Genomic DNA, 28,000 nt, shown 5'->3' on the forward strand with positions numbered 1-28,000 from the left:
AGTAGTTATACTGTTTGTCGTTGACTTGCTGCTTGCTGAGCTTTTTCTGTACCTCCCCTCGCAAAACCTTCACAGCCACCTTGGAAAGTGAGGATTTGCTTTCTCTTCCCAAAGTAGAACAGCCATTTGCTCACATTCCTGTGTGGAAACAGCGGAGCCAAAGACATGCACACAGGCTTGCTGGTCGGTCTAGCCTTTATTTTGTGTAACAGTTTTGAGCTTGGAAGAATGATCTGCTATGTGGGATCATGGTTGAGGCTGTGTGGCCTGTTTTGACCTTCCATGAAGGAAGGCTGGCTCTGGGTACTGGGGACCTGCCTGCAGGGCACAGGAGGTTAGCTGGAGTTAGTGTGAGGCTGGGACTCCTGCTCACCTTCACCGACTCTTCTCTTGCTTTGCTCTTTTTCCTGATGTCCTTACCTAAGCCTCCTGAGTGAGGGCCGTGAGGGTTAGGACCCCTCCGCTGTCAGATGATGACATCGCTGCTTCACGCTAGCCCCGGGTGTGCTCCAGCTGTTGACCAGGCTGTTCTGTCCTTCCCGCCCTCCCTGCCTTCTTGCAGGTTTGAGGAGGAAGTCTGAGTGTGGAGGCGGTTATGTACTTAGTCTTGCTCTCCAGCTTTGTCCTCAGAGCTGGTCGCAGAGTTCGGAAGGAACATTGTTCTTCCATGTTGACTGTGTTCTGGGTTGATTGGCTTGCTAGAACCTGGAGGCAGTGTGCCCAGGTATTGGCTCGGCCAGTGTTCCCCAGAGCCACCACCATCTGTTCCCATTTCACAGATGCATTTTATGGCAACCCAGTACTTAGATAACATGCTTTCTTTGTGCTGTAGTTTCTTCTAAAAGATACTTTAGGTTCAGCACACAGCAAGTCAGCTATGAGCAGCTGCTACTGACTTGAAACAGAAGCAAAGTAACAGCCATTAAAAAAAAAAAAAGGCTTCTCCTAAAAATTTATCCTAAAAAAAAAAAAAAAAATCTAAAGAGGTGTCTGTTTAAAACTGCCGTGTATTGTCACTGAGAATGCCTCCTCAGCTGCTGGGGGTTTGCTGGTACCAACAAGCGTCTCTGTCAGGAGCAGCCACCCCCTCCCAGCATTTCCTGGCTTTGTGAACAGGCTGGCTACCGTGTCCATATCCTAGAAATTCCAGTAGTAACATGCACAAGAAGCAGTGGGAGAAGCAAACGAGACTGTAATGAATCATAGGACCCAACTAACACGCTGCTGTTTGTCTTTAGCTTCCCACCAGCTTAACTTAGGAACATCACTAGTCTTGGCTATCCTAGCTGAGACCCGAGCCCCTCTCCTTTCCCCCAGGAGCGTGGGAGTGATCTACTCTATAAACATTTGCAGGAGGTTCTGCAGAGAATCCTGATTTCTGCCCAGTGTTCCCGTTTGTGGGGATGGTCATCGTTGTGAACCTGACGTACCTCACTGGAAGAATCTCCTGTGTTGGTTTAGCCTGCAGCACCATCCGTAGGCAGGTGGCCCGGCCTTTTTAAGAAAGATCGCTGAACATGAGAGTCCTGCACAGCCTCTGCCTGAAGCCCCTGCCTTGAGTTTCTGCCTCCCTTGGGTTCCCTGGGTGATAGACTAGAACCTGTAAGGTGTAATAAACCTTTCCCCTTGAAGCTGTTTTTAGTCATGGTGTTTATCACTACAATCGAATGGAGACTAGACTACCTGCTCATTTTGGTTTTGGGGTCTTGGTTTCAGTTGCCAGAAACCCTCATTTCAAAGAAACCACGGCAGACACCTGGTTGAAGGGCTTTAGGCGTCAGGCTTAAGCCAGGGCTTGAAGAGTGAAGGGACAGGGGAGAACAGATAGTTGATTTTTTTATTTAAAATTTTTTATTTTACTTCAGTGGGTGTTTTGCCTGCATATATCGCCGTATCTCATGTGCAGTGCGTGCAGAGGCCAGGAGAGGGCACCAGATCCCCTGGCTGGAGTTGGCACACAGTTGTGAGGTGCCGTCCGTGTGCTGGGACTCAAACTCAGGTCCTGCGGAAGAGCAGCTAGTGCTCTTAACTGCTGAGCCATCTTGCTGGCTTCAGCTTATTTGTTCTTTGACATAGGTTGTTGGAGCCTACGTTGGCCTGGAACTCATGGTAATCCTCCTGCCTTGGTCTCCTGAGTGCTAGGATTACAGATGTGAGACAGCATGCCAGGCAAAACTGCATTTTAGAAATAATCTTTTAAACATGTGTGCTGGTGACCTGTACTTTGAACTTTGTCACTTACTGAGTGATCATCATGAGATCACTTGAAGTGCCCTTTGGCCACCTTTCAAAACACCTTCCACACAGCTAGTAGATTTATTCTTATATCTCCTACCATCTAGTGAGAACTGCCCCCAGTCCAGTCACCCTCCTTTCTTTGTTAGTGTTCATAAATTTTAGTGTGGACAAGTACAGGGAGCCAGGAAACGAATGCACAGTCTTTGGGTTCCAGGGGTGTGTGTATTTGCCATGTGGTCTTGAGTTATTCCCTTTCATTCAAGGAACTCACAATCTCTGCAGGACAGAGAGACCTCAAGTCTGATCCTGCTAAGAAGCAGGGGATTTTTCCACAGAGGTTGGGTCTTGGTTAAGATAGTGGTGACTTTTGAGTCTTAACTAATTTTAACTGAGAACATTTGCAAGAGTAGTTTTCTATGAGAGGGATGAAGGGCTGCCTGTCTCAGTATGACAGCCCTCTTTTGATGCCCTAAACTTATGTTATCCACCTGTGCCCATCAGCTACTGCCTGCCCAGCTGATTGGTGGGTCTGTCTGGGAAAACTCCTTCCAGTTGGCAGAACAGCCAGAGAAATGTTCAGGTCAATTTGCAGAATGGTATTCCCACAAGGGACCAGAAAGAGGGTCTTGCCTTGGCTTAATGAATAAAGAAAGCAGGAAAATGATGGGATCCAGAACTACTACCTCAAATATGTTGATTTAGACTTCAAATAGGTGTGTTACCTGAACTCCCCTTGTCTGCCTGATGATGCGTCCTCCAGCCAGGGAAGAGAGGAGGGGTGTCACAGAGGAGATGGGGGAGCTACAGCACACTCTGCCTCAGGACACACCTGTTTTGGTGAGGGCCCATTCATGTTTCCCGGAAAGGTCACCTGCACCCTTCTCCCTCGGGCGTTTTGCTTCCTGTCCTTCCACATGAGGCCTACAGTCAGTTATTTTAAGGACTCATTTATTGATGCCTCAGAGGGCAAAGGCGGCTGTTTTTGCTCTGCTGTGATGATGAGCACAGGACAGTTAAGAACTCAGGCTGTGAAGCTTGAGAAAGTTGGGTATAAATTCTTAGGCGATTTGGATAACCCCTCTATCTTGAATCGGGGTGTGAAAATGTTGCCTACCTCAGAAATACTGGTGATGAGATGAGATGGCCCAAGCCAGAAGCCTTTGGCACAGTGCCAAACATCCGTAAGTACCACCTGCTGCCCTTGGTTTTGTGTTTAGTATTAAGAAAGATGATGTGGCTCCCTTGGGTTTCAGAGTAAAGCTGGAGGCATGCCCCCTGCGGGAGGCCCATCCCAGAACTCTGGAACGTAGCGTGAAGGTTAACCTGTGGTTTACTGTGGTCATGGAAGAAGATGCTGTTGCAGTAGAGTCAGTGTGTGGTGAGGAAATGTCCTGGTTTTGCACTTTAGAGAAATATCAACCCTAGATGGGGAAGTGGGACAGTGCTGGAATTCGAGAACCCAATGAAGCTGCTTGGGACAGCTGGCACTCTGTTTTCTAAGACAGGGTAGCGGTTGTAAGGGGAATCTGGTGGCTTTGTATCCAGCCCAGTGATGGTTTTAGCGGACGCTCTGGGACCTGGCAAGCGCAGGGGGTTCTGAGGTCATTCTTTGGGCCTTAATAGCCCTGCAGTGCACCAAGGCCATGGCTGATCACCTACGTGGAAGGTGTGTGTTGCGGGTTTCAGAATTCAACCCTTGTTTTCAAGTCTGAACCTGCTCGGTTCTGTAGTTTAGCCTTGAGTGTCATGAACTTTTCCTCCCAAAGGTAAAATAGAAAAAGTTCTGTTCTTTATCTTTGTGTGTGTGTGTGTGTGTGTGTGTGTGTGTGTGTGTGTGTGTTTGTGCTTGAGGAGGTAACAGTGGTACATGCTGAGAATTAACCAAAGATAGACAGTTTCTCCTTGAAGTTTAGTTGTCTTCCCCGTGCTGGGAAGCATCGTGGTGTTCCTACAGTCAAACTTTATGGTTAAGCTTGCAAACTTTCAGCCAGTCTAAGACTCCAGACTGCCTCACACATTCTGTTCTGTGGTGTGGGTGAGTACCTTGCTGTTTTTTTTTCTTTTTTCCATTTTCATGTGTGTGTGGTATACATGAGTGTAGGCACATGTGTGAGTACATATGCGTGTTCATGAATATGGAAGCCTGGCATTGATGCTTGGAGTCATCCCTGATCAGTCTTCAACCTTATTTATTGAGGCAGGGCTCTCTGATATGCTAGTCTTACTGGCCAGCTTGTGGACTACCACATCCACCTGGCATTCACATGGGCTCTGGGGATCTGAACTCTAGTCACACTTGGTGGTAAGAGTTTTAACCACCAAGTGATCTCCCCAGACCTCTGTCAGGTCCAAAGGAAACTCCATTTCCCTGAGATTCTGGTGATCAGACAAAAGCCAGCATTCCTGGGGAATGTGTGAAGAGGTTTCCTCTCTACCGAAGGAGCCATTTCTCTTATCGTTGGCAGAAGGGACAAATGGCTGTCTGTGGTGACTGTTGGCATACTAAAGGTATGCTGCCCAGGCTCCCCCAGAATCACAAGTACCTGTTATAAATTTCAGAGTCCATGCTGGCATCCTGGCTTTCCTCAGCTCTTCTCACCCCTTTCCTGTAAACTTTTCTAGCTCATGGGCTTTCCTCCCTCCAGCTCCTCATCCTCCTTATGACACTGCTATCTTGGCTATGCCCTCTCTTGGTCCTTTCTTTGTCTTCATCTCTGTTTTCTACCTCCCCTTCTCTGCTTCTGCCTCTCTCCTGGCCAGGCCCAGTCCATTGGCCATATTCAGTCTACTGCTTTCTCTCTCTGCTCTGGACTCTTCTAGATGCCTCTGGCTGTTCTCTCCCTCCTATCTACAATAAAAACTTTCCCCTCAACCATGTCATGGGTGGTCATGTCATCAGTTTATATACCCTCTTTAGCATCTTTTCTATGAAATGAGGGTGTTTTCCATCCACTGTAGGTTCCTACTGCCTTACCCATTCTGCTTTTTACCACCAGTGCCTTGCTTCCTTTGAGGATCAGAGGCTTTGGCATTGAGAGGAATTTCCCTCTCCAATAAGGACCTGTAGCTCCTCTGCCACATGTTGGCTCTGATCATCTTTGTTTTTTCTTTCCCCATTTTAAGTTCAGTGCCTTTCTCCTTGCCTGGCTGTGTGGAGACTCCTTTTGTATCTGCTGTTTTCTAGCATGTTCTGATGCTTGGTTGTGTCTGTGTCAAGTCTCAGCTTGGCAGAGTCTCACATCTAGGGGAGGTTACGAAGAAGGGTAATCCCATTGCCTTGCTGTTGGCTTAAACATCTCACCTCTCTTTCTCCCTGTGCTTCCTTGGAAGAGCCCGATTAGAAAGGAGATTTTGTGGTCCATAGTTCCTTGCTTTCCTCCTTGTTTATTCCTGGGCCTCCAGTTGGAAGAGCTTGCCAGAGTCTGTCTTGTGTGATTTTATATTTTACACGTGCTTCTTTGTCAGTCCCAGCATTGAGTCTCTGGCCGCCATCGTACTTCAGGCTTATCTCCTGGCTCCACTGGACAGGGATGCACAATGAATTAATTGAGTTGTTTTCATCCTGCTTCCCGCCTCACTGAGCACCTGCATGGTGACTGCTGCCAACTTCCCTGCCTGTTACCTGATTGGCCAGCTGCCCCTGCCATGTTAGTTTCTCGATTATATCAGAAATGTCAGTCTTGTCTTTTGAAGTTACTCAACTGTGCTGTTCTTAATTCAAAGGTGCACTTTATGCTCTTTTGGTACCATCTCTGTGTTCCCACCTTGCTGTCGTCTGTGATCACTGGAGACTGCAGTGATCACAAACTGAAAGCCGCTCAGAGATGTAGAGCGCAGGTGTAAGCGTGTTCCGCATGGGTTCCCATGCTTGCCTGTCTTCCCCGTGGCCTCATTTTGACCCTGTCTTCTTACTTAAGCTCCCGTTGCTGCTTCAGGCGTGACCTCTAAAGAGATGCTGCAAACGTGGGCTTTAAAGACTGCAGATTATCTGGATACTTGGGGTTCATATTATTCCAAGGGCAGATGTGGTTTTTACCAAGAACAAGAATGTGGGCAGAGACTAAAGACAACCCAACCACAGATGTTGTCCTTGCCAGCAGCCACTGCTTGTCCCTTGTTGGTTTTCCTTGGTTGAAATGTCCCAGAGCCTGCTTTGTGGTTCCTGGTGAAGCTATGGCTTAAAAAACCCAGGTGAGCTCTTTGAGTACATGCTCAGGAGTGGTATTGTTGTGTCATGTAATAGTTCTATATTTAAATTTTTGAGAAACATTCTGTGGTGGTTTGAATGAGAATGACCCTCATAGCTTCATTTCAATTCTTTTTTTTTTTTTTTTGAGACGGGTTTTTCTGTACATTAAGCCCTGCCTGTCATGAACTTACTTTGTAGACCAGGCAGGCCTCGAACTCACAGATATCTGCCTGCTTCTGCCTCCTGAGCGCTGGGATTGAAGGCGTGTGCCACCATTATTGGTCCTCAGTTAGCATAACTCTTGGCGGGGGAAGATGAGAAGGTGTGGCCTTGTTGGAGTTTGAGTGGCTTTCTTGGAGGAGGTGTGTCACTGAGGGTGGGCTCTGAGGTTTCAAAAGCCCAGGCCAGGCCCAGTCTCTCTCTGCCTGTGGATCAGGATATAAGGTATCAGTTACTGCTCCAGCACCATGCCTGCCTGCTGCCATTCTCCCCGCCATGATGATGGTGATGGACCAAGCCTCTGAAACTGTAAGCAAACCCCCAGTTAAACACTTCATCCTGTAAGTTGCCTTGGGATCTCATCACAGCAATAGAACAGTAACTAAGACACCTCCATACATACTTTCATAACGGCTGTCCTTGGTTATACTCCCACCAGCAGTGAGCAGGGTTCTTGCCTCACATCACTTGAAAAGAAATCAGATAGGCAGCTCTGCATACCTTCATGAAGCTGAGACTTCACAGTGGCCTCACAAGCATTGCTCTTGGGTGAGGCCCTTCACTCTGGGTGCAAGAAGGAAGTGTGGGAATCGGTTGGCAAGGCTGGGATCCTGGCTTGTCAGTCTGTGCCATGGACAAATTACTCTGGGAAGTGGTCTTTGCCTTCTCTAAAGAAGGCCTAGAGTTAGTGCATCCCATCAGGACTGTCAGGGGAGAGAGTGGATGGAGAGTGCTGGCGTGCAGCTTGTGCTTCCTGAACGACCACCATTCTATAGGGTTATGGGGAGAGAACAGGCTGTACCTGGAGAGAAGCAAAGGCTAGAGACCTAGGGTAGACATTAGCCATCTGCCAGGGTTAGGTCAGTCCTTGGAGAAAAGGCTAAGAACTGCCCTGCCTTCTAGAAGTCACCAGAGTCATGTGACGTATGTGAGAAGACTGTCCGTAAGACACTCAGTACCTGGCACAATGAGTTCTCCAGAAGTGATATGGTCAAACAGAAGAGCCAGGCATGGAGGTACACATCTGCTTTCCTGGCACTAGGGAGACCGAGGCAGGAGACTCTGAGATCAAGGCTGGTCTGGTTATATAGATAAAGAGGAGAGGGAAACCCAAGAAAGAAAGAGGGGGAATGTCCTGGTCTCTCTTCCCAAGGGGTGGTAAAGGGAGAGGGCTGAGTCTACTTTCATGGGTAAAGAAAGTTTTGCCTTCTTCATGATCTGTCCACACTGGTGGAATGGGCTTTCTAGTTTGGGGATATGTTTGTTTGTATATGAGTCCACTGAGTCTCTTTTCGCATCTCGTTCCCCGACCCCCCAACATCCCAGCTGCTGTTTTGTGGAATGCTGGGTGCTAAATCACCACATTACAGTCTAGCGTCTGCCTGTCGGATCTGGTGTAGAGAAGACTTCAGTGGGGAGCAAGGTTTGTCAGGGAGCGTACAGATTTCACCATTTCATCCTTTCCCTTGTCCCAGCTGAACAGAACTTTTTTCTTCCCTGACTCGCACACGCAGCAGTTGTAGGCAGTGGACACTGTGACCTTTAGCAACTCCCTGGGCTTGCCTTTCTCATAGTGACTCCAGCCGGAGATGAGGGGGCATTTCAGCTTCCACAGTTGTTTTATTAACCGCCTGGCACTAATGAAGCCTCTGTCCTGAATATCATTAATTTTCTAAACAAATTGTGCTGTGAGCACAGTTAATCTTTCAAGTTGTAACCCTGGAGTTGCTTGACCTGACCTGTCTGTGTATTTGTAAGAAATGAATGAGTGGCTCTTGATAAATTACGGACTTTTCTGAGTCTAAATAAGGCTCTCTCTCTCTCTTTTTTTCCTCCCTGATTTAATTATGTCCTGGGGAGCAGAGAATGCCATTTCCAAGCCAGACCGTGTTCTCTGAGTCTCTGTAACAAGGATAATGGTACCAAGATTTCAGAATGATTGTGTGTGGATTTGCCTTTGGAGTTAAATAGCTTCCAGTTGGGTGTTGACATGGCTGCTCATTCAGCTGCACTGTTCAGAGGGTCATTGTGTCACCAGTAGGGTGGCAGTGGCTGAGGATGACAGGTGGTGACATAGGCCCCTAGCTGTATGGCAGTGCTTAACAGTTGTAACTGCTACTGTAGAAAACGGTGACTTCAGGAACAACATTGGGGTGTGAGTCCAGAAACTGTGCCTCTGAATGTAGTATTTAGGACCTCATCAATTAGTCATTGTAAAAATTAGCCTCTTGTTGCTGGGTGCCGCTCTGCAGGGTGAGAGTGGTGTGGGAGAAGTGTGGTCTTCCTCTGATCCCACAGGCTAAATCCCCAATCTAATGCTGCCACCACCACTCTAGACACTTCAGATGGTCTGTCCCTTTCCTGTCCTTCATAGTGTTGGACTTCACCAAGTCCTCTGGGCTCTGCCACCCCTACTCACGCCCTGGCTCTGAGCCAGCATCTCAAAGCTTAGGCCATTACACTTGTTACTAGATTCTGAAATCAGTTTTTCAGTGATACAGGCAGAACATGGTGGAGTGGGAGATGGTGGAGGTTCTGTATGTGTGAGGCGGATCTAGTTGGTGTGACTCACGTGTAACAGTGGTTTTGTAAAACAAGGCTGACTCTGCCAAGGGCTTTGTGTGCACTGGCTTATCCGTCCCCAGCAACCGCCTAGAGGATGGTGCCCTTATTGTCACTGTTTCACAGTTGGTGAAACAGTCTCAGGACCTTGAAAAGCTGTCCCAAGGTCACAGGTCACGCCACCATTCCACTGTGGGGTGTGTGTGTGCATACTCTTAGCTGTAAAGTATCCTACTTGAAGGTTGCCATTAAATAAAAGTTGAAATGGTTCTGTGTGACAGAGCCCTATACGTCCACAGGTTGAGCAGTGCCTTCCTTCTCTAAAGAGCTCATTCACTTCAGAGAGTGTGGAATCTGGGTAGTCACAAGGCCTTCTGCTCTCCGCCTGCCTCCCAGCTCTTCTCTGCTGTCTCTTCCTCACTGGTCTTTCAGCACGAGATAAAACAGACTCTGAAAGACCTTGGGGCCGATCCGTCTGTATTGGTGACCTCAGACTTGTGCCTCTTTGTGACTTGCCACCATTACAAGTTAGCTGCACTTAAACAGCCATAAAGAAAGTTTCCTGTTCACTTAAATGTCTTTTTGAGGGCACCAGGGCAAAGACTGGTTCACATACCCTGCCCTGAGGGCACCACCTGGCATGCCACAGAGATACTTACCGGCTGTTCCATTATCTGGGGGAGGTGAAGAAGAGGGAGAAGTCAAATTGATCATTTCTGTTAAAATAGTCTTTAATCTTCTTCCTGCCTGCCTTTTCCGGGATCCGTTTAACCAAGTTTTATCTCTTTATTTACTGGACTCCCAGCATCTACCCTGACTGGATGTTGAGCTGTTGGCCCATGTCCATTCTGGTGGGGTCTGGGCAAAGTCTTAGACCTTCACTCAAGAGGGCAGTTCAGATCTGGGTAGATGGCTGAGTTGGGAAAGTGCTTGCATGCAATCATGAGGACTTGAGTTTGAATTCTAGCACCCACATAAAAAAGGCAGATTGCTGTGGTGAGCTCTGGCTGAAAAATAAGAGACCATGTATCAAAAACAAGGTAGAGACTGAGGAAGACACCTGAGGTTCACCACTGTCCTCTGCATGTACATGTAAACATACACACACACACATACACATACACAAACACACATGAGCAAGTGAGCAGCGAAGCACCCTCCTGCTTCATAAACCAAGGGGTGGTAAGAGAGCAGAAGGAATGGGGGCATGAATGATGCCTGGCATTAGCCATCCTGTTGTCCAGGAAGCCAGTGTTTCTTTAACCTTTCCAGTCTTGGGTCTCCTGCTGGGCAGAGTGCCTTTGTGATGCAGGCTGCCTGGCACCAGAGAGGCCACGTAGAATCAGGCCTTGGTCAAGGTCAGCTCCCATCAACTAGGATGTACGATCCTGGCCAAACCCAGAAATTCCTTCTCCATATCTAAGATTTTATTGAATTTTGAAACATTGACAGTTGGCCTTGGGGAGCCTTCTGGCCTGAAATAGGTGTTGACTGGAAAACCCAGCTGCAGTGATAAACTCAGGCTTGCTTGTGGAGTGCCTGCCCTGTGCCAGACCTGGGCTCACAGTGCCACCATGCTGTGACATCTCTGTCCACTAGGCTGGAAGAGATGATGGACACCTCACTGTGAGAAGAGGAAACTGAGCCCCAGCCCCGGTAAGCTTGAACGTGTTGCTCTTGTGTTTCAACAACAGCTTTTGTGACTTAGCAGATAGCCGTGTAAGCTGCTTGAGAGCGAGTTTGCTCCATGCGCTCTAGGTTGGAGTAAGCGGACATTTCCCAGGGGACATACTTGCTCAGGAGGTCAGCCTCTTGCAGGGCTCATCTTCACTTTGAAAATGTTCCCTCTCTGTTCCCGCTCTGCAGTGTGTGGAGATTGGCTGGAGCCCACACTCAAGCTCGGTCAACAAAGGCCGGCGTCCTCGTCCCACTGCCTTTTCTTCCTGTTTGTCTTCTCTGGCTAGGGTCTGCCTGCCTGCCTATCTGTCTATTTTTGTGAAGCAGGGTCTCACTCTGTAGCCAAGGTTAGCCTCCAGCCCTGAGCAGTACCACTGCTTATCCTCTTGAGAGTTGGGATTGTGGCTGTGCACTCTTTCCTCTTCATTGTTGTGGTTTACTGCTCTTTGCTGGCTTCTGTAATTTTTATTTTCCAGATAGGCCTGAAATGCGTCTTGATTGTGGCATCTTAAGAGATTTAGAGCCCTGCATTTTGTTGCCACGATTTCTTTCACTTTTATTTGGATACAAGTCTGTTTTGTTAGGACCTGGCTTTTCTCTCTCTCTCTCTCTCTCTCTTTCCATCATTAAACTTTCATATTTCCCCATTTCTGCTCCTTTATAGAAATTTGTATTTCATTTTTTAGGGTCTAATAATGGGCCTTCGGTGCCCTGCAGTTTGGCCTCTCATCCTATTTGCTCTTAGGATCATATGTCTGTGGGACACTGAGTGCTTTTGTTTTCCTTTCTAAAGGCCAGTCTGCCAGTGGCACTGTGGGGATTAGAACGCCTCTGTCTCTTGCCTCTTGGAAGATCAGTTCTGAGTGACACTAGATTGTCAGCCTCCATTCCTCCATTCTTGACCCTCATGACACCAGACTAGTGTTTGGTTTTAGGACTCTTCTATCCAAGTCTTAAAAATTAATGAGATTTTCTTGAACAGAGAGAGAGATCTGAGGATAAACTTTGGCTTTTGGATTGGATTTCAGGTACTTGTTAACCTTTTGTTTAAGAGAGCCTGTCACTGGCTTGGAACTTTGCCATTGTAGGCCAGGCTGGCCCGTAAGCTTCTAGCAATCTGCTTATATGCTGATCATATTGCCACTGCACCCAAGCTTTGTACTTGAGTTCTGGGGATCTAAGCCCAGGCCTTATATTTTCAAGGCCTTTCCTCAACTAATCCATCTGACCACCTTTCACTTAGAGAGACCATGCTTTAGAAACACTTACATATTAGAATTTGAAATGATTTAAAAATATTTGCTAAGTTAATGTAACAATAATAAGCAGATTCCATAATATCTAATATTTTTTGTGTGCAGTGTTTGCATGGGTGTGTACGCATGTTTGCACACACCTGTGTGTGTGCATATGTATGTGGAGGCTTGCAGGTGATGCTGGGTATCTCCTTCTATCCTCACCGTTCTTAGGCAGTCTCTTACTGAACCTGGAGCTCACCCATTCCAGCTAGCCTAGCTCGCCTGCAGTCTTTCCTTTCTGAGTGCTGGGATCACATGTGGCCATCATGTGGGCTTTGGGGATGGGAACTCCTCTTCCTGTGCTTGTGTGGCAAGTGTTTTATCAATAAAGGTGTCTCTCCAGGCAAGTCCACATTCCTAATAAAAATAACTGTTTCCAGCACAGAATGTTTAGCAAGAATGGTATCGTTTACTTGACTGGAAGCTACTGCTGTCTCAAGGCCTCTGCGTTCGTCCTGTTTCAGGACCACCTGGTGATCTTTGTTCTATGGTGGTTCACCTTGGGTGCTGCTTTGACACACCTGGAGAGAGGGAGCCTCAGTTGAGGAATTACCCCCACTGGAGTGCCCTGTGGTGCCCCTGCGGTGATTGTCCTGGTTAATGATTGATGGGGGAGGGCTCAGCCTTCTGTGTGTGGCACCATTCCCAGGCAAGTGGACCTGGGCTGTGTAAGAATGTAAGATGTCTTTTTCCTCCCCTTCTGTCTCCCCCTCCTCCTTCACCATCTCTTCCTCATCTTTGTGGTAAGGGCTGAATGGCTGGTTTTTGAACAGATGAAACACTTAGTGGTGTGTGTGTGTGTGTGTGTGTGTGTGTGTGTGTGTGTGTGAAAAAGAGGGAGAGAGAGACTCCATCCAGGTGTTACAGAAGTATTTGGGAATGCTCAAATAGGTTTTTAGTTTTACAATGTGTGTTTCTTTACTTCTGTAAATTTTTAGTTGTGCAAGAAAGTTGTAGAATGGAACATATCTCAAACCGCATGTAACCTGTGAAACTTGTTTTGATGGCATGACTTATGGGATTAGGGTCCTTTGAATGTCCTTCAGGTAATAGTCATGGCTTTTCCTTTTCTTAAGAGATTTACTTTATTTTAATGTATGTGTATTTGAGCATGTAGGCCAGAGGAGGACATTGAATACCATATGGGTATTGGAACTGAACTCCAGTTCCTCTGGAAGAACAGTTTCTCTGGAGGAACAGTCTTTCTAGCCCTGGCCTTTGCTTTTTAATAGGTGGTAAAACTGACTGCCTGGGTGTGTTCTTGTTTGACCCCTTAAATCTGGACATCACTTGATAACACTGTGAAGTTGAGGGGTGAGTTGGAGACACTGACACACATTTGCTAGTCCCGGAAACTGCAGGTATGTTGGGGGACCTCTTTGCAGGGAGCTATGCCACACTAAATCATTTGTTCTCTGTTTTTAAGGCTCTGGCTCGGGTCTTTCTCTGGACATTGCTGTTGGCATCCTTGCGATCCAGATAATGATGTCACCTGCATGCCAGGTTGAGTCAGCTTCCAGGGCAGCATGTTGAGTTAGTCTTTTTGGCATGTGAGACATTATAGGTGATCTACTCATTGACTGGCCAATTAAACGATTCATAAATGTACTTAGGCAAACCTGGGCTGTAGGATGCTCCCCCACCCCTCTGCTCTTGTCATCTCCTTGCTCTGTCACTAGTCTGAAATCATGGGACATGCACTGTGTGTCCTGTGAACGTAGTCTGGCCTCAGCTTGGAGGGAACCAGCAACTCTCAGTTTTCACCTTGTAAGAAAATACAGACCAGAAAGACACACCCTGCTGTCTGTTTTGGTCCAGTACTCTTTGCACACTGGGGAAAGTGATCATGTATCTTGTGAGCCTGTTTGATCAGAGCACAGGTGTAGATACAGTGACGGCCTTGGCTGTCAGGAGCAGGAGCCTTGAGACAGTAGCCCTGGGGTCAGGACGTGGGTAAGGAGATTAGGGTGGTACTTAATGTTTCCTTCTCTGACGTTATCTACAGAGAAATTAAACATTTACATTTCATTAACTGATGCTTTCTGTTCTTGGCTTGTGGCCACAGACTTTGGGCTGACCTAGCTCTGTGAATGAGCCTCCCTTCCGCACTCCGCAAGTCCGGGTAGGGAAAACACATGCACCCTCTGCTGCCTTTTGTTTCCAGAGCCTGAAACAACTTCTGATACATTTTGCTCCCCCCAGAGTCTGAAAAATTAGGATTTGAGGAATTGAGGGCTGGTGGTTCTCCTACAGCATGGTGGGACTCAGTTGCTGACTTGTTTCAGGTGATGTGGCCTCAGATTGGATTAAGAGGATAATTAGGGAATTTTGGACCTCTTGATTTTCAGTCTTTGTGATTGAGTTAGATTTGCAGAAATATCACAAATTGCTAATTAAAAAAAAACCTTTCTTTTCTTTGTGAAAACAATTTACACTAATTATAAAAATTGGAAAAACATAAAAAAAGCATAATGCTGAACATATTTCTATTCAAGGATAGTCACGAAAAACATTTTTTTGTATTTGCATGTATTTTGTATGCATAATTAAGATCATTGTATATAAATTTTGATTTCTTTTTTATTGCTTAACGAATGAGTGTTCCTCCCCGTGTTGGCTGCAGCACACTAAAGGTGTTTGCATGGGTTTCTTGTAACTGCTGTAATGATTTCTTCCGCATGGAGTGGCTTTAAACGGCATGCTAGGGACCAAAGTTCCAAATCAAGATGCAGGTGGGACTGACCCCTTAGCTGGCTGGAGGGGCTTTATTCCTTGTTTCCTTGCTTCGGTTAGCTGTGGCAATCAAGTCTCATTCAGATCATTACTATTATTATTATCATTATCATTATTATTATTATTATTTGCAGTCCTGGGATCTGAGCTTTAAGCATGAGAGGCAAGCACTCTTTTCTGAGCTATATACTCAGACTCCTTTTTTATTTTTTTAAACTGTTTTTTCAATATTGAGACAGTCTTTCACTAAGTTTCTCAGACTGGGTTCCCACTCACTCGGTGGCCTCTGTTCTGGGGTGATGATATCTGCAGAGTTCTTGTTCACATTAGGTTACACTCACAGCTTCCAGGATAGGGTCTGCCGTCTCTAAATCTCATGTTAGATCTGCAGTGCTTAAGAGGGGCTCTGAGGCTGCACTGTGTGGGCTCAAATCCCAGAGCTCTCTCTTGCACACCAGATTACCTTGAGCAAGTCTGTTGATTCTCAGCCACTTATTTTCTGATTGTGAAGTTGAAACATCTGCGTTCCTGAGTTGACGGCGTGAAAGTGTGTGTGTGTGTGTGTGTGTGTGCATTACATACTTAGGGTAGAGCCTAGCTCACATAAGGATTAGCTGTTATTGCAGTTGTTTTTATTAAAAATTCTGCACAACATGATTTTTTTTACTTTAATAGCTTAATAAAATTTTTTATGAATCTACCACATTTATTTGTCCAATAATTTCCTTTTGTTGGCAAGAGGTCTTTCTGTTTTACACCTCATGTAAGGCTACTATGGATATCATTGACTATCTAGTTTTGTTCTGTCTCAGTTCTGTTTTCAACTGTAGAATTTGGGGAATGGAATTGGGGCTTCAAAGGGTGTATGCTTGCTTTTTTCTTTTTCTTTTTTTTTTTTTAGGCCTTTTAATCAGAGTGTGATGAGCAGCCTTCCAGAAGGCTCACACCTGCTGTTCTTGTTGGCAGCTGAGAGATGAGAGGGCCTGTGGTCTGGAACACTCACTTTGGAGTCCGAAGTTTAGAGACTCCTGGGTCTTCTATAGTTGTCTGCAGTTAAGGCTGCAAGTTTGCAAAGGGACCAGTGGCCTTCTGTTTTGAAATGCAGTCCTGTTCTGCTCCTCTCCAAGTTCCTTCTCCATTTGTTTCAAAGCCTGAAAGCTTCCTGTGTATTTATGAAGTCAGTGAGGATGAGTGTTTATAGAGAGCTCATGATAACAGCAGTGTGATAGAAGTCAAGAGTTTTGTTCCTGTTTTCAAATGTGGGCATTTAAAACTCTGCTTGGTGGTACTTGAACAGAAAACCAATCGATTGGGTTTTGTGGTAAAGCCATGTGAGGCCCAGAGGGATGTGTGGGAGGGCAGCTGTGTAAACCAAGAACCAGCTGCCTGCCTCCTTTCCTTTCCTACAGTGACTGCTGTGTCCTAGTGCAGCCTCATCCTCGATTCTGGGCCATAGAGGAAGAGCAGGGCTCTAAGCATGATTCCAAGGGGCCACATCAGAGGTCCGACTGCTCTGGTGCTGCACAGGCTTTCAGGAAATTGGGAGGTCCTTATTCCCCAAGTTGTGAACTAATGTAATGTACAGCAAAATGCACTAACTTGCCTGAGAGGAGTTCAATAACAACCAAGCCAGTTGGGGGCTGAAAGGAAAAGAGTCTTTGCCGACATGAGGAGCTTGGGGTAGAGTCATCACGGTTTAGTCAGGAGGCCCCAAATGCCAACTCATGGACTGACCAGATGACCGGGAGAAAGCAGGGAGCAGAGATGGGGATGGTACACTGACAAGCCAAGGGATGAGTGCTGGTGTCCGTCAGAGCTGGACAGGGAGGAGGAGCCTCTGCAGGGAATGTGCGTGTCTGCTGCCTGCTTGGTTTCAGAGTTCGTGCCTCAGCACTGAGAATAGTTCTCCGCTGTTTTAAATTCCTCGCTCAGTGGTAGTTTGCTTTGAAGGTCACATGCCAGTCTGTGTGCTGCAAGTACCAGCCTAGTGTCAGGGAAGCTTTTAGCCACTCTGTGCTTGCTTTGTCACAGTGGCATAAGGAGTCGGTGGCAGTTGGCACTCGTTTCAGCCCTTTTTGTTCCATAAGTCTTGTTATCCTCTTTGTTTTGTGGCTGGGGAAACTGAGGCCTGGGCAGAAGCAGTGGTGGATCTGACTCTTAGTTGCTTGGGATGGGTAGGCAGGGCTGGACAGATGGCAGAGCTACCTCAGGGCTTACTTTTGCAGGCCATCTGCTGTCCTTGTCATGTTCTCCATCAGCATTTGCTCATGGAGGCTGAAGTACCTGAAGTCTGTGGGCCACAGAGCTGTCCCCCAGGCCCAGAAGCCAGGGCACCTGGTAAGCCAACTTCAGTAGACAGTGGACCCTATTGGGGCTGAACGCCATTTAGGGCCCTTCGTTCCCTGATTTCCTGTCCACTGCTTCTGACTTTGCAGTGTTGGTCGTGTGTTCTCTTGAGCCTATGTAAACTGCGTTTTCTGAATGGTCGTTGTCTTAGAACTCTGCAGTCACTTGGCTCTTGCAGTGGTCCAGTGCGGTCTGGGTGCCTTAACCTGACATTTGTGGCTTTCCAAAGAATTGATTGCCTTCTCTGTTCTAGTTCTGCTTTCTAATCCTGGCTTTACTGTCTTAGTCTCAGAGCTTTCCCAGTCAGTGCTCCACAACACATGGGAGTTTGGGTTCTTAGAGCCCGTGTTGACTCTTGATTCAGCCAGCACTACCAACTAATAGGGAAATATGGCAAATGATAGAAATTGGCTCTAAGTCTGGGATGTTCTTATGTATGTGTGTAAGTGTGCACGAATTTGAGCATATGTGTATACGTATGTATATGTATGCATGCATGTTCAATAAAATAGAAAATATACAAAGTAGTGTTGTTCACCATCAGGTCGGTGAATTCTCTTTAGACCCTCCAGCCTGGCTGAGCTACCAGATGAATGAAGCCACATCAGTAAGCTAGGCTAGACCTGAAACAGAATCAGCCATAGCCAAACCACAAACCTGGTGGTAAATCAAATGTTTATTACTTGAGACAGAACATTGATAGGGCAGAAAAGGCAGTGCATTGAGTCAGCGTTTAGCCTTGAGTTGTGGGGTCTGTTTGGTTCCATTACTCAGTTACTCTTCTCAGGTTCTCCCGGCTCTGTTTCCAGTGACACTCCCTCACTGGGGTTTTACAGGTCCTTAGTATGACCCTCTTCCCTGCAGTCGGGACCTCCATACTAAAATCGCATGTCTGAGGTTTTAGGAATCATTTTTTTGGCTCTGCACTCTGAGTTCCAGACATCTTTTCCCTTGAATATTTTGAGACAGTGGTGTGAGATGCACACCATTTATTTCCTCCTCTCTTCTTATCCCCAAGTCTTTATTTATTTCAGAAGCCCCTATTTCTTCACTGTCCATTTCCACTTCCTTTCCTGGACCCAGCCCCAGTTTCTGATTTTACAATAGTGACTTCTGTTGGTAGCAGGAAGCAGGAATGCTCTCCAGTTTAAGTTGACAGAAGGTTGCTGAGGACTCTCAGGAATGCAAGGAACATACTGACCAGTCTACTGGGAGTGCTAGTAGGAGGTGCTCCAACCTGGGCTGTGTTTGCAGCTTAGGGCAGCTGACTCTTTCATCCCCCTGTTGGCTGGGGAAGGGAGCACGTGTCTGCCTTCTCGTCATGGATGGGAGTCAGGACAGGTAGCCCATCTCCAAACATCTCTCACACTTTAACTTCTGATCTCTCAACAGGAAGAACTCAGGTTACCCTCACTGGAAATCAGTTGACTGATATCATTGAAGCAGTGGTTCCTGAACTGGAAGAAAAGGTAAAAACTCTCATCACCCTTGGGGAGATGCCAGACATGCCTCCTCTCTTCTGCTGGGCCTCTTCTTGCTCGTCAAAGACCTTCCTCAGATGTCTGCCTGGGGCTGGTTTTGAATTGGGGTTGCACAGGATGGGGTCTGGGGTAAGGTTTTAATCTTACTAGCTAAGCCTTTTCCATCCTCTAGGCAACTTAGTAAACGGCTGCGTGTAACTGTCTCCCTACCGAAACATCTGAACTAGCCTCTCCTCAAACTGTGTGTGCACCTACTAATTACTTCAGAGAAGCTTCTGGCTCATTCTATCATCTTTGTGGTTGCTCTTCTTGGGTATATTAGTTTCTTGGGTCACCTTCCTTGGTGACCACAGCCACAGCTGTCTCTTGGGTCTAGAGAACTTTCCCATTTGCAGGTAGTTCTGTATACAGCATCCTGTTCCTTTTCCCAGCCATCTTGGGAAACAGGCAGGCAGATGGTAGCCTTTCATTGGGAGTCAGCAAACAAGTTCAGAAGTTCAAAGCTTGCTTGAGTGCATGAGCCAGTGTAGTCTGTTTTCTCCCTTCCCTGTAGGCTGCCTGTGTCAAGAAACCTGGAGTCGCACCCTTTCCAAACTTGGGCTCCTTTTTCAGAGAATCTTGCCCTTCTTTATACCCTTCTGTTTCTCCACTGCCAGCTTGGCAGTTTTTTTTTTTTTCTTCACAGCCAATATCCTCCTCCTGATACCTTCTAATCAGTCAGCTTTGAAAGTGTCCTCTTCCACTGAAGGCTTGTTTAAATGCTAAGAGTATGGTTGTTTCTTGTGAATGATGCATGGTCATACTCCATAAGTCATCTGGAAGTCGGTGTCCAATCAGCTTGATGATCCTTCTGCATCTGATGTTTTCTTTTTCTCTCTTAAAATAATTGCAAATAGTCCTGTCAATCAAGGTGACACTAAACCCTGAGCCATGTGTCATTGCTCAGTTAAATGCAATTTCTAAAAAAAGAAAATCAACTTTTAATTAGAAAGCAGATTGTCAACTGACATTTGATTTGTCCTTTGATGGGGAAGTTGGAAAACAGATGCCATAGTTTGAGGCCAGGTTGTGGTCCAGAAGGAAGCAGATTAGCTTGGAGAGCAGGATGCAGTTTCAGTGAACCGTTGTTTCTTGAAATAGGCTGACCTTTCCAGTCTCTTCTGTTGGAAAGCCTTCATCTGTGGTTGTACCAGTTGCCCATGGGACTGAACAGGAGTCCTTTCAACAGGACTGTGCTCTCAAGATAATAGGTATATGGCCCATGGTCCGTGACTGATACCAGCACTCTATTCCTGAGAGTACTTGAGTTGAGAAATCAGCAAACCTGCCATGATGCTGTAACTGAAGAAAGTGTCAGGCTGTGTACTTGCAGTTGCAGCATAAAGCAAAAATTAAAAAAAAAAAAGTTTTTCTTGTGTGTTTTCATTATATATTGGGCTATTACAAAGAGGCATTTGCATACAAGTATGTATTGTTCTTTGAGTGTATAACTCTCCCTCATCTCGCGACTGTTCCCATTTACCTGTTGGACCCATGTATATACCCATTAATCCCTTTCTTTTTCCCCTAAGCTGTTTTATTCACTTTCATGTCATATATACATCCATTGCATTGTATATTTCCGTTAGATCTGGGAAGCACAATTGAAAAACTGAAATTTGTCTTTCTGAGACTGGCTTAATTTGCTTGATATGATTATCTTTGTTGGTAGCTATTTTCTTGCAAATGATGTAATTTTGTCCTTGATGGCTGAAAAATAATTCCATTTCAATCAGTTTTCTCTATCCATTTCTCTTGTAGATACCTCAGGGTTTTTGCTTTCTTAACTTTAAAGTTCTGGCATCTGGGGTGCTGAGGCAGTATCAGAGGCAGCCTGTGCACCTCCTAGTAGAGCTTGGTCTCATTGGTTGCTCTTCACCTTGAGCTGGCACAGTGGCAAGGACACTCCCCACTGTGAGAGGAAAGGGGTCAGTAATTAAGGCCACCTGCAGGTGCCTGTTCTTTCCCATGACTCCTCTGTGCTCTGTAGCTTTTCCTGTTTCCTGTTCAACAGTTAGCGAATGTGGGTATGGCATGGGCACCTTGAACTTCATGTGGCCATGGTTTAGCTCTTTGCAGATCTCTTCTTTCCCCTTCATCTCAGCCAGGCACGTAACGTGGTGGTTGGCTTGCTTTTCTCTTCAAACCAAGACTTGGAGAGTCATCCTGTAAAGGTCACGTTTTCCCCTTGTCTTCCTTCACATCCTGAAGGCCCCAGTGTGTCTCTCAAAGTCAGTCTCAAGCCCCTCCACTGCCTTCCATATCCAAATCAGCTTGTTTGCCCAGCTGGCTGCCACAGCCTGTCAGCTGCTGCCTGCACCCTCTGCCTCTGCCCTGCCCTTCCTTTGGGCTGAGAACTACTTTAACAGTCCTGTCATTGTCCTTGGCTCCCCACCACCTCCCTCAGACCCTGTCAGTGGCATCCTCCTGTGCTTGGATTGAACCTCTAAACTTGTGAGGAGAACTGTGTGGACTGAAGATTACAATGACTGATTTTTCCAAATGCAATAAAATAACTGTCGGGCTCTCAAGGATGTATTGTATGTGATGGCTGTTGTGTTCTGGGACATGGAACAGGGGATGATTTGTCCCTAAGAACCTGATGCTTCAATTCCTAGAACTCAGAGGTGAATCATTATTTCATTTGAGACCTTTATAAATTTACAACCAATACATAGTGAAATAACATTATAATACCTCCTCCTCTCCGTGAGTGGTCCTCTTCCTAAAATATTTTTGACGTAAGAAGGTTTGGTATCGTTGCAACTCAGGAACTTATGAACGATTCTAAGCTAGAAAAGACAGCATCATACATAGGAGGAAGAAATGGAAAGCTACGACAATGCAGCCCCGCTGTTAAACACATTCTGTCCTGAAGCTTGGCTGGTTTTTTCATCTTGACCTTGAACTTTCTGTGATGAGTGTTTACACATACCAGCATGTCTCTGAAGAGCATCCCCCATCTTGATCTAACATCCCATCATCACAGGTTTCCTGTTCAAGGTAACGGACAGAAATAGTGAAATTCCATCTGGAGTTTTGGTGGCCTCCAATGAACACAGCTGTTCTGTGATCTTAAATTTTAAATATGACTGAATCACAGCAAAAAGTGACCATGAGATGCCTCACAAAGAAATCTATCTGCAGGTGTTAGAGGGACTGTGGTTAAGTTTATGACCAGGAGCCCTGGGGTGGCAGAGATGGGCCCCTTCCCCACCTTTAGAGTAGAAAGTTGTGTGACCTTTATGGTGGGTCTTAGAGGAGAACTGCCAAGCACTTTAGACAGGAGGTGGTCCATAGGTCTGTCACGATGGCAAGGAGGTAGTTGTGGAGACATGCTGGAATGGGGCATGAGCTCTAGCAGGTGGATAGGAGCTAGATGGTGGAAGGACTTATTTGGGGACAGAATTAAACAAGGTTAATTCTGTAGCTTGAGAAACACTGCTGTAGAATTTATGCTAAAGAATTCTGGGTCAGATTCCTCTTTAGAATATGACCATCTTCCAAAGACGCCCTAAAAGGCAGCAGCATGAACCCACCCTGTGTCTTTTAATCTATTGTTTTTTAAATTTAAGTTTATTTATTTCATTATGTGTGTTTGTGTTTGGGGTGCTATGGCATGTTTGGAGGTCAGAGAACAACTTGAGGAGTCGGTTCGCTTCCACCACGTGGTTCTCAGGGATCAAGTGCAGGTTGTCAGGCTTGGTGGAAAGCACCTGTCCCTGTGGAGCCATTTCTCCAGCTCTCTTACTCTCTTCTCATGTGAGACTCAGAACTCCAGACTCCTCATTGTGAGCGTGACTCCAGTTTTGTGACAACCATAAAGATGACATACAGCTAAGATGCAATGGTCCAGGGAGTCCATCCCACCGTCAACACTGCCAGCCAGGTCTCTGCTGGGCACGGACATTCTGGCTCCCAGTTTCCTCAGATCTTGGAAACTGAACTCTAATGGGGCTGTCAGCAAAACCTTGACATCTTTTTATTTGTTTGCTTGTTTAATTCACTTTACGTACTGGCTGTGGTCCCATTCCCTCCTTCCCTCCCGGTCCCACTGTCCCTCGTATCTGCTGGGAATCTAGATGTTTAACGATCAGTTACTGCTTGTTTGGCTTTCTCGTTATTAGTCTGACAGGTTGGTTTTTAACCCTGCATATCGAATAATGCGTATTCATACCAGTAATGTTTTTCGTGCTGAGAGGGTTTCCAGTGACTATACTTTCAAACAGGCCTGGGGTGTAGATGAGTCATCTGCAGCCCTCTGCTGAAGGCATGCACATCTCCCATATCGCTGCTACAGTGATTTCCAAGTTTGCCGTGCTTTTGCTGGCAAGGGGAAGCGAGGGGGATGGGCAGGTCTGGCATGCTTTACCTTGCCCATATGAGCTGTGGTTTTAGGAAACTTTAGGCATGTTTTTAGGGCTTGAGAGAGTAGTGAGTTTAGGAGAAAACACAGGTTAGGCAACTGTTTTGGCAACCTTCAGGAACAAAGATCAGACCTGAATTCAAGACTGTGGGGCTAGAGAAGACAGGGGACAAAAGAGGCTGTACCAGGAGGAGGGAGTGAGGAGTGGTCGCCAGAACTTCTGTGTCAGGGGTAACACATGAGGGTAGGTCAGGGCAAGACCACGCTTTTGGCTCCAGCAGTGTTATCAAGAGGACTAGACTGATGTCAGGTGGGAAGGCCTGAAGGAGCAATATACTCCCACTCTGTACAGATGGACATGGCTGTGGATGAGCTGTTCCAGGGCCAGGGCCATATCCAGCACATCTACGGAGGTCCAGGCATATCAACACCCCATAGCACTGGCAGTGGGATCCCAGAGGTCAGTTGGTTGCGTGCTAAAATGGCCCTTAGATCCTTTGTGATTCTGACATTTGAAAGTTGAGGGGCTGGGAGGCAGATCAGATAGGCATTGAAAGCCAGTGGGAACAGCAGCTTTACCTTATCTGGGGTGCAGTGAGTTCAGATTCTAGGCTTAGTATTGTAGGAGCCTGATCAGCCCCCTAGTGAGCAAGTCAGCAGTGAGTGGGGTGGTGGTGGTGGTGGCAAGGCCGGGGACCATACAGGCTCTCCCGGGCACAGGCTGTTGGAATGGCCTTGTTGATAGTGACTCCACAGAGGTCTGAGTGGACAGAGACCATGGCTAACCTGGCACACTGGGAAATCCCAGATGGTGGGAAGCCACCTTCTGTGCTGGAAAGCTCTTTTGTTGTGTGCAGTTTACTCAAGCCATCCACTCTGGATATTCACTTTAGTAAGTCAGGTTAAAGTTCAAACCAAAAGAGGGTGTCTAAATTCAAGGCCAAATATTTATCAATTTGTTAGTGACAAATGAACATTAATAGCTGAAGGTCATTCTCTGATGGGACCATTTTCCTTTTCCCACCCCAAGACCCATTCTTAGGAAATCCTGACGAACATACGCTACTTCGTAAACAGTTAGAGCATCCAGTTCACTGCCTGTCTTTTCTAGAATATTTGAATTTTTTTCAGGAGTCTGGGGCTATAGTGAAGCCAGGTAATAAATAGACTTCAAGATGTCACCAGTCGGCTTCCATGTTTTTTGGAATCTATTTAGTTCAATGTTTCCCAGGCCACTGACCACATCAGCCCCTCTGCTTGGGCTAGCTTGGCCATCTTTCTGAACTTGACACATTTCAGGCTACTCCTGCCTCAGGACCTTCACCTCCCTGTTCTTCCTGACACCCTCCTGATGTTCTCCTTTGTAATCAGAGAGGCCGTCCTACATCACCGCCTGCACCAGCCCTCTCCTGCTCCATCTGTGTCCATGGCTTGTTCCTTCCTCACAACACACAGTTACTTATTGCTGTGTTCCCCAATTAGAACTGAATGCCAAGAGATCAGACCCCACCACCAGCATTAGCCATCTAGCATACCAAGGCCGCCTTGTATTCGGTGACTGGTGATAATTTCTTAGAATTGTCTCTCAGTCACCACAGTTACTGCAGTTAATCAGCACTGGGCATGAGGGATGCTGCTGGGGAAGCACCCAGACAATGGATGGGGTTCCCAAGTGAGCCTGCACACTGCAGGTCCCAGCCCAATGGTGCATGACAAATGCCTGTTGAATAAATGAAGTGCGAAGCAAATTCTTGTCTGTCTTCATTTCCAGGTCCAGCCCAGCAGGGGGGTTGAACTCCAGTTTCTTTAGAGAGGAAGGCCCACATACGGTGTTTTGGGGATAGGCAGTTGGTATTCTTTTTCAAAAAATGCAGGCAGCCCCTCACTCCTTTTTGATGTGTCTGCCATCAGCTGGGCTCTGTAATTTAACTTACTGTACTTCAGCTTAGAGATGGGCTTTCATTTTAAAGGTTCAACAGACACTTTTGCTTGTGGTATTTTGGTTGTTGGTGGAGTCTGTGCCTGTAAGAATGTGAGGGCTGCATTCATGTCTAGGAAGGAAAGGGGAGTGTGCCCAGATTTGGTTGCAGGGACAAGCTGGCAAGTTCTGGTCAAATTCCATTGTTCTTGTTTGGGATACAACATAATGCATCAACCACAGGTGAGCGAGAGCCACAGGGTAATATGTCATGTCCTCTTAAGCACCCTGTTTTGATCTGTGGGAAGTGATGTATAAAGAATATTAAACATGGATGGTTGTTGGATAAGAATTCAACAAGTTTATTAGTGAAGAGGAGGCTGTGGAGCCAGACTGCTCTGGTTTGACACGGACCTGTTACTTATGTGTGTTCTGGGCCTGGGCCAGTTCTACAACCTTAATATTGGTTTCTTTTCTCTTGGATGAGGGCCTGGTGACCACGGAGAGCTGGAGGCCTGAGGATGTTTTCAGGGGTCAGTGAGAGCCATAGACAGCTTCGTTATGGTGTGTGACACTATCCACAAACAAGGCTAATGTTACAGGTGGCTCCTTGACATCGAAGGTAACAGAGCAGAGAAAATAAAGTTTTATTAGTAGGCTGGCTATGCAGCAACCCTGGCCTTTCTGTTCTGCCTATTTCAGATGGAAAAATTAGAGAAACAAGTTAAACTAAATACATAAAGTTGACTGGTCCACACCTCTTCACGAGTCCTTCTCTGAACCTTGCCTTCGTGCTAATCTGCTGTATTGGTGGGCTGTCATTAGCCAAGGGAGGAGTTGGTCTTGCTTGGCATGCCTGCTGTCTTAGTGTTTGTGAACAGCAGGTAAAGTTAAAAGTGCCTATAGGTTTGAGTAAGGATTTGCCATCAAGGAATGGCAGTGTTTGGAAGCTGGTCACATTCCTGGCTACCTTCATACATGTGGCGTCCTTCCCATCTCAGCGGAGCCTATTCCCCGGGGAGAGACTGCTTTAGAGTGGAGGGAAACAGCAGCAGCTGTGGGAGCTATCTTTTTGACTTGTCTGTCGAATTTCTTCTGCCATCTGCAGTTCATCTTCCTGCCTCCTTGGCTTCTCCTAGAGATGGAGGGCTCCCTGTCCCGAAGGAGTCCATCCTAGCTCCCTGTAACTTCTGCTTGTTGGTTCAGGGTCTGTCTCCCAGGGCCACAACTTTGACATTCAGCTCGGCCTTCGTTGATACACAGAGCTTTGGATAATGGCAGGTGTGTATGGGACCGACCTGTGCTTAGGAGGTCCCAGTCAATATCCTGACATCTCTGAACCAAGATTATTTTCTCACAGGCAGGAGGGGCATTTGGCGGTAAGTTAGCCTGGGAAATGTGGCCATAACTCAGACTGGAAAGGGAGGGCTGTAGCATAGTGGGCACGGTAGAATTGAGAATTCAGCAGTGTTTTCAATCTGGTGTCGGCTGCCTCACCGTATTTGAGACGCATGGCCGGTAATGAGCTGGGCCCTGTGCTGCGCCAGACCCTGGAGCCCTCGAGCAATTCCATGTCCTACCTGAACAGGTGTTTGTGACTCTTCCCTCTTCCTCACCCTACCTGCTGGGCTGCCTGTTCTCTGTCCCCACATTACTTTTTTCATGCACAGTTGCTTTGTCACGACTCCCCATTGCGATGAGAACTGATGGGTGGATACTTGCGCTCTACTCACGTGCAGCGGGCGTTCTCACACTTAGCTCCTTGGGTGCAACTGCTCACCCCATTTTCAGGTGAGAAGCCTGGGGCACAGAGAGAGCAAGTGACCTGCTTGTAGTTACAGGCTGCCGAATGGCACGACAGGGACTGCCCAGCGTCCTTACTGAGTATTTGTCTGCTGAGAGTTTTGTGAAGGGCTGCTTGTTCCTTCCTCCTTCCTGCTGGCCCTGCCCCCTCCACAGCTGCTCAAAGGGCTCTGTTGACCCACTGACAACCATGTCAGGTGGGCAGCCCACTTTTCCCCTAAATACCGTCACTCGGCTTCGAGGACTCACTCTTCTTACTCATTTTTCCCCCCTGATCCTCTTTTATCTTTTAATGGTTCCTTTTAACTCCCCAAGATCCATGCTTTGGCTGGTAGCAGGGCCCAGTTCTTGGGTCCTGTTTTGGCCTGTGCATATTCATCAGCTTTCTCTGACCATATCTCATCTCCCTTGTCTCCTGAGTCCAGACGAGCTTCTCCTTGAACTGAAGGTTGGGCCCTGTTCAGCTGCCTAACTCAGGTCTTGGTGTGTTCTCGTGGGGTCTCCGAGTTGACTCACGTGTCCAGGTTACTGTTTCCCTGATGCCCCACACTCCAGTGTCTTTTGTTCAGACCAGTCCTTGGTCTGTTTCGCTCTTTCACACCTCTTTTCCAATCTGTCAGCCTCTCTAATTGCACCCAGCATGTGACCACACATGTCCTCCTGAACCAAGTCACCACTCAATGCAGGAAGGAGTCATTAGTTTCATCACTGAACCCCTTGCTTCAGTCTTTGCCTCTGGGGAATTTTCCCACCACATTCTTGTAAAACGTTAGCAGATTGCTTGGCGGGTCTTCATCTTGCTTTTGGTCTGTCCCAACTTTCTGATCTTTTAGCATGGTACTTGAATTAAAAAAAAAAAAAGTAAAATAAAAAGGAAAGGAACATGATTGCTCCTAGGTATGATGGAGGACAAGGTTTATTGTATACATGTGGGAACATAGTATAGCCAGAGGCAGGGACATCTGGGAGAGTCCAGAGTGGACTTAACCAGACTGAGCTGAGCCATGTGAGGAAATGGAAGGGCAGGGAAACCAGGTGCAGCAGCCAGCCCAAAGGTACAAAGAGAGAGAGGGTAACCAAAATGGTTATATGGGAAGAATAGCCCAGTCCCTGGCTGGAGAAGTTTGGGGT

At 46.8% G+C, this 28,000-nt stretch overlaps 1 protein-coding gene across 6 annotated transcripts in view; it reads left to right on the top strand.

Annotated features, from left to right (window-relative positions):
- Positions 1-28,000, top strand: part of Smco4 (single-pass membrane protein with coiled-coil domains 4) — a 53,215-nt gene that overhangs the window by 14,563 nt on the left and 10,652 nt on the right. For 3 of the 6 annotated variants that reach the window (XM_021635156.2, XM_060369680.1, XM_021635157.2), the window contains exon 2: positions 18,655-18,731. The gene's annotated coding sequence lies outside the window, so the exon portion shown is untranslated. Of the gene's footprint in view, positions 1-10,840; positions 10,865-12,842; positions 12,860-13,443; positions 13,545-18,654; positions 18,732-28,000 lie in introns of those variants that run through there. The other 3 variants (XM_060369694.1, XM_060369699.1, XM_021635158.2) reach the window with 3 other exon arrangements.

Source organism: Meriones unguiculatus, chromosome 1 (assembly GCF_030254825.1).
Source record: "Meriones unguiculatus strain TT.TT164.6M chromosome 1, Bangor_MerUng_6.1, whole genome shotgun sequence".
NCBI lineage: Eukaryota > Metazoa > Chordata > Mammalia > Rodentia > Muridae > Meriones > Meriones unguiculatus.